The following is a 7,294-nucleotide window of genomic DNA, read 5'->3' on the forward strand; positions in this document are numbered from 1 at the left end:
GGTATCAGGTAGCTCAGGCTGACACCCACCTTCCTATGTAGCCATGGATGATCTCGAAACCCAATCCTCTTGCCCCCACTCCCCATGTACTGAGATCACGAGCACAGTCTGCCCTACCTGGTTTTGTATTGGAATTTTTAAAAAAGTACCCATCAGTTAGTCAACTGACCGAGTTCAATCCTCTCCTACCTCCCTGCTCTCCAACAGCAGGAAGGAGGTGCCCTGCAGGCCTGTGCTACCTCCTCACACTGACTGGACCAGGCCTCCTATCCGTGAGTCCTGAGGCTACCCTTTGCATCCAAAGCTCTCTTTCCACATAAATATCAGACTTTGAAGGAAGTGGATCCCAAAATTGCAACCTCCCCAACGTAGAAACGAATGAGTCATTTGCAGACGTCTGTACAGGGTCCCTAAGCAAAGCTATCTCTCAACCCCAGGCCCACGTGTCACTTCCTTTTGTCAGGGCAGCCCACCATGCCGCAGGGTTTTCTTCTGCTCAGGACACTGAGCAAAGTAGGTCACGTAGGATATCAGCAGCCCTTTGCTCAGCTCAGAAGGCCACCTCAGCAGTGCTCAGCAGTTTCGTATCATCTCGTATAAATAACGAATGTGGAAGTTTCTCAATATGGTACTGCGGAACTGATTGCCCAGGAACGACATCCTCATCGCACCGCGTATTGCCAACATATGCCTCTCCGTGTGGAACCGATGCCAAATGATGTTACGTCAGGGAATATGGTTTCATAAGGAATTAAGGACATCAAGTGAGAACTGGCTGGAAAAACATACTCAGGAAGAACGCGTACAAAGGAGAGTCCTGTGCACGTCGACGACACACAGCTCAGGGCAAATAGCTAATGAGACGGTGTTGTCAAAATTATACGAGCAGACCTCCGGATGTCACCAAGCAATCTTCCACAAAGACAGGACGGCACCAGAAACGTAGACATGGCAGGAAGAGCACGGCACTGCTGCTGGTTCTTCTGCGCACACGTTCCACAGAACAGAATTCCAAGTGAAATTCCAGAATTATATATGGAAGGTACGTCGCTGGCCCACCAAATATGTCTACGTCTTCATCTCCAGAATCTGAATAGGTCCAATGACCAAAGTGGCCTTGAAGAAGTGGTTAAGCTTGAGGCTCTGGGCTGGGGAAATAGCCCAGCATCAGTTGGCTCCCAGTTCCCCACAGTACCAGCTTCAGGGAAGCTGGCACCTTCTCCGGGCCTCTCCAAACACCTGCACATGTACATGTACACACAGAAAGTGCGTGTTTTAAAAATAACTAACTAGGCACGGTGGCCAGCTTCTAATCCTAGCACCCAGTGGGTGACGCTAGACTATTCAGGGCAGTCTGGCTAGCTAAGACTAGGATTAGCAAACACAAGGTTAGCTACAGACCCTCAATCAGTATATTAGGTGAGCAGCTGAGGAAAACACATGACTTTAATCTCTGGTCTCCATATGCACATGGGGCCACACACGTGTGAACACACACACACACACACACACACACACACACACACACCATACACATACATACACAAAGACATTTTTAGACAGGGTCTCACTCTGCATCCCTAGCTGGCCTAGAACTTGCTACCTAGATCAGACTGGCCTCAACTCACAGAGACCTATCTGCCTCCTCCTCTGGCATGCTGGGATTGAAGGTGTGTGCCTACCACACCCAGCTTGCAAAAATAATTTTAAAAAGTAGTTTGATTCTATCTGTTTAGAAAAAAATTTTTTAAAATTATCTTCCACTAATCACCTGAATCAAAATAAATTTTTATGACCAAAAAGTAGATATTATAAAACATGTCTTACCATCCTATAAAACATCATCTTATAAAACACATCAAATAATAGCATTAAACACATTTGACTATACTCATACATTAATTTTCCCTATTGTTAAGGGGAAAGTCTAATTTAATGCTATTAAAAAGCCTATTTTTAATACTCAACATATAAAGATGAAGGAGAAAACCAAGCATGAGGTGGGCCGTGCAGTATGAAGACTCACAATTATCTCACGAAAATAAGGAACCCTATAGATGGGTGAGCAGCGTGTGATTTGATCGTCTGTGCAAGAGACTCTCAGCTTAATCAACATATGCAAAAATGTTCCACCTTGCTGTGATCAAACGAAAACAAATTAAAACACTCATTAAGCATCATTTTACACATATTACATTAGCAGAAATAACAATAATTCCGAAGGCTAACCAGATTCTGATTAAGCCTGTGTGTTTGCGTGTTGTTGGTTACAATTCGGTTTTGTATGAAAGGTGACTTAACAGTATGTAACAAACCCATAAAATAATAATGGTCCAGGGCTGGGGATTCCATCACTAAGAATCTACCCTGAAGATATAAACAGAGAGAAATGTCTGTGAGGAGAGAGATTTACCACAAGTAGAGGGGAAAAAGTAAGTCACCTTTTGCTTAATAAAACATCAGACGCTCAATAAAATAGTAAGAAGCATGGAGAATATTGATACTAATAGTCTCCTTTCCCAGAATGCTTCTCTTCAACCTCCATAGAAGACACACACATTCACATTAGAGAGAGAGAGAGAGAGAGAGGAGAGAGACAGAGACAGAAACAGAGAGAGACAGAGACAGAGAAACAGATACTGATATATAGATATCCTATAGGATTTATATAATTGTTTTTGTGCTAGTACCATGATGGTTTGTCCCCTATGGATCTATAGTATAACTTGAGATAAGATATTATGATACCTCCAGCATATATGTGTGTGTGTATGTATGTATATATGTATATATATATTTATATATGTGTATATATATACACATATATATAACCTATGACCCATAGAAAACTTGTGACTTTTACGTTCTTCTACATGGTTGTATCACTTAACACAATGGTGCCCAACTCTATTCTTACAGCCTTCTCTATGATTGAAGAAAGCTCTCTGGTGTATCTAGCACATTTGCGCATCATTCATCTTCCATGAGACATCCAAGGCTGAACCTCATTCTGCTCTAAGCCCAAACATTTGGGTAAATTTGCACCGCATTGTTTTAGGTTTCTAGGTTTGGCTTTGTAAGGAAGCTACACACAGACTTCCACAGCAGCTGCACTAATTCACATCACCACCAGTATTTACGGCTCCTTTTTCCAGTCAGCCTCATCGGCATCTGTTGAACTTGGGTTGACCATGAGGAGTGAGCTCAGAACTCTGATGAAGAGTGTCGAGAGAGCATCACCCTGTGAGGATGGGGAGAGAGACGAGAAGAGAGACTATGGTCAAACCATAGGACTAGTCAGAGCTTCAGAAGTGGGAGGAAGAGAAGGTCATGAGGACGCAAAAGCCATGATGTGAGTCTGCCTTTCCTGTCTTCCAGTGTAGCCTCCCTCACTGAGTTCAAGTCTCCAGCGCCCATGTAAATATCAGGGCATGAGTGTCGGGGAGCTAGCTCAGGACTTCTGACCTCATTCTGACTTTGCACAGCACCCGAGTTCAATCCCCCACACCCAGGTTGGGTGGTTCCCAGCCAAGCTGGGTCATTGAAGTCTAACTCTAGGAAATCCAACACACTTCCGGAAATGCACGCACATACCCGCACACAAATGTGCGTATGCATACAAATAAAAATGAAATAAATCTTGGAAATGGGGAGATGGCTCCTTGATTAATATCACTAACACCTCTTCCAGAAGACCTGGGTTCGTTCCCAGTACAGCTCACAACTGCCTGTGATTCAAGTTCTAGAAGATTCAGCACCCTCTTCTGGCCTCCATGGGTACTGCACACACGTGACATATAGACATGTAGAAAAACACTCATATATGAGTGTGTGTATGTATATGTATTAAAACTAAATGAAATTGTATGTATTTCATTTTTAATTTTTAATTTAATTTTAATTATAAACCTAAAAAAGCTGGGCTTATCCCAGAACCTGTAACTCTAACACAGAAGGCAGAGGAAGGAGCAGAGACAGTACTGAGAATCCTGGGGTTTGCTAGCTGCCTACCTACCTTCATGTTTCAAGAAAGATCTTGTCTCAAAGGAATAAGGGGACTGGAGAGTGGTAGACATGGTACCCAGCATCTTCTTCTAGCCTCCACACATGTGCACACATTCACACACACATACACGCATAGCACATATACACACAGGCCATATGCATACACACTCTGTATGTGCACACATTCACACACACATACACACACGCATAACACATATCACATATATACACACACTCTATATGCACACACATTCACACACATATACACACATATAACACATACACACACACACACACACACACACGTGCACACAAAGTAGCTTCCATAGTGTTTCCCAGCTGCTGTTAAAGTCCTAATCCAGGGTCACCAGGACAAAATGAGGAGTCAGAAATCAGCAACGGCAAACGGAAGAGACGTCTGATGTATGAAACCCAGTTTTCCACTTATGCTCCACTCTTTTCTCCCTCTGTGGCTCTATATAAGTCCCTTGCTTTCCGTTTTACTCCCTTGTGCATGAAATAGCGGCATCAACATTCTCTCCATCCACCTCCCAGGTCTGTCCAAACAGTAATTGAGTTACTGGCTGGGAGAGCTTCTAAACTGGGCACCACAGCCCAGGCCCACGGAATGCTCATCAATCCTGAATCCCTGATTGTTTCATTCCTTCCTGAAACAGCACCATGGACTTTCTTTCCTGGCTCCCCGCTGGGTAATGGATGCTACCGCCCCCGCCCAGACTCTATTGCCCTCCCCTTTCTAGGTCACTCCGAATCCTAGTCAGGGCTAAACAAATGCATGCGCTTCGCAGGTAGAGTTGGCAGGACGTGCTCCATTTGCTTTTTGGCCCAGTCCTTTAATTGCATTTGGAAGCAAACAGCACGCTATAGGGTGCAGAGGAGAGTGCAATTTGGAAAAAGACAGAAGAAAGGAGACTCAAATAGATTCGGCTGGGGGAGAGAGGAGCACCATGCAAGCTCAGAGCAATTTGGAACGTGTGCGGTTTCCCGACGACTTTGGAAATTAAACTTCCTTGATAGGTAGGCCCGGCATAGACTCTGGTGCCTGAGCTTTGTGATTTTCCACCTTGGGATCATAGCTTCTATGCCAACCATCACAGCATCCCCTAAACACGCTGCTGTGGCGGTCACAGCCTGTGCATCCCTCCTCATAACCAGCCTCGCACAAGCAGCCCCGCCATACTTTCTGCCTCCCCAGTTCGAGCCTCCCCTTTGTTCAGAAAGCAAGAGGTCCTTTCCTAAACATCTCCCAAATGTAAGAGCTCAAACCGACGGTAAGGTGTCTTTCCAGACTCTACCACATGCCATGGCGAAAGCATCCGCATTAAACAACTTTTCACCCCTAGGCCTTGGAGCCGTTGTTTTACTCAAGGTATGTACTGCCCCCTTTTTATGTTTGAGGAAACTAAACTTCAGAGGTAAACTGCCCGAAGTCAGACAGTATTCAGACTTTATTGACACTGGTCATGGTCCAGCCGCCAGTGTCTTTTAAAGGTTGTATCTGCCCCTCTGTCGTCCCTACAGTTCCTGCATGTCACAGAAGAAGTATATAACATCGGGGAAAGAGAAAGGGAAGGTGAGAAAGGCCTGGGTGGACTGAGATGTAGCTCGGTCGATAGCGTGCTTTACTTAACAAGCATGGGGCCCTAGCTCCCATCCTCAGCACGGCATCAATCCGGTGTTGTGGTGCACTCTTAGACTCCCAGCACTTGGGAGGTGGAGGCAGCACCATCGGAAGTTCAAGACCATCCTCAGGTATACAGCAAGTTTGAGGCTAGTGTGAACTACAAGAATTCCTATACCATAAGAAAAGACATTCTGAAAAGTAGCTAACAGGGATTCCCCGAGGCTCTATTATCAAATTTTCTCATATGGAGTGCAGCCATGTTCTAGCTCACTTTCTGTTACTGCATTGACACCATGACCAAAGGGCTTGTTTCATGTGGTACTTCAAGGATACAATTCACCCTTGGTTGTCAGACAAGAACTCAGAGAGGCACTCAGTGGAAACCAAGTAGAAACTCACAACTAGTTGCCTTTCTTATATAGCCCAGGCCACTAGCCTAGGGATTACACCACCCACAGTGGACTGAGCCCTTCTACATCAAATAGCAATCAAGAAAACAGTCAGGCATGATGGTTCATTCCGTTAATTTCCAGCACTTGGAAGGCAGATGACTGTGAGTTCAAGGCCTATCTGATCTACAAAGTGAGTTCCAGGACAGCCAGGGCTACATATTGAGACCCTGTCTCAAAAAATACTGGGGGCCGGGGGGCAGAAAGGAAGGAAGGAAAGAAGGAAGGACAGATGAGTGAACCCTACAAAAAAGCTGATGGGGCAATTTCTCAATTGAGAGTCTCTCTTCCCAGGTATGTCAAGTTGACAGCCAAGATCAGCCATCACAGGGCCCCGACACACGTTTCCTAAACCAGATTTTTAAGAGATACTTTTCTAGATACCTTTGGACAATGTTTAATCTGCTAATGATTCCGATTTTCTTTAATCAGCACAGACTATGACTTCCCACCACAATTTAATTAGTACCTTCTGAGTCTTAACACTTCAGCCTGCACAGGTCTTACTTGCTGTCTCTGTAAGCTAACATGGGCCAAATGAGAGGCACTGGCTGTCGCCATGGTAATCGAACACCGTTTGTTTTCGGTTTTTATTGCATTTGCTTATCCAAGAGACTGGAGCTTCATGGATAAAGCGACAAACACCCTGTGCCTGTTTAGAGGCTTTGGAGTTAAAGGGATGTTTTCAAATCCTGACAACAATGGCCCATTTCTCCTCACCTCTCAGGAGTAAACTGAAAGTTGTTTAGCTCAGCCAAATGCACATAGTACCCTGCCTAGTTACCATTGTGCAAATTCTGCCCCAATTGTTTGCGAGGTGTATAACTCTTTCAGAATCTGCTCAGGGTCCTCTCCCCTTGAAATGGGAGGACCCCCCGACATGTCGGAATTAAACTCCTCTGGCTTTTTTGCATCGAGTGAGTCTCATTCAAGAGATCCTGGAAGAGGTTCAACTCAGACCTCACACAAGCATGCATCTCCATGTGTAGTGGCAGTCGGTTGTCTACAAAGATGACAACTGACAATCTGTCCTCTCCAGGCTGTGTGCCCTCCCATCTGCAATAGCTCCCCCATCAGGAGTCTCACGTGACTTCCAATCTATAAAAACAGAGGCTTGGGAGATAGCTCAGTTGGTAAGGCTCTTTCTATGCAAGCATGAGGGTCTATTTCAATGCCCAAAACTCATATTTAAAAA

At 44.9% G+C, this 7,294-nt stretch overlaps 1 long non-coding RNA gene across 6 annotated transcripts in view; it reads left to right on the forward strand.

Moving 5' to 3' along the window:
• LOC120094273 (uncharacterized) overlaps positions 1-3,651 on the forward strand; it is a 17,467-nt gene extending 13,816 nt beyond the window's left edge. For all 6 annotated transcript variants that reach the window (XR_010054284.1, XR_010054285.1, XR_010054288.1 and 3 more), the window contains one exon: positions 2,920-3,651. This is a non-coding gene — a long non-coding RNA (uncharacterized LOC120094273). The remainder of the gene's footprint in view (positions 1-2,919) is intronic.
• The last annotated feature ends 3,643 nt before the right edge of the window (positions 3,652-7,294 follow it).

The sequence above is a fragment of the Rattus norvegicus genome, chromosome 8 (genome assembly GCF_036323735.1).
Source record: "Rattus norvegicus strain BN/NHsdMcwi chromosome 8, GRCr8, whole genome shotgun sequence".
Taxonomy (NCBI): Eukaryota; Metazoa; Chordata; class Mammalia; order Rodentia; family Muridae; genus Rattus; species Rattus norvegicus.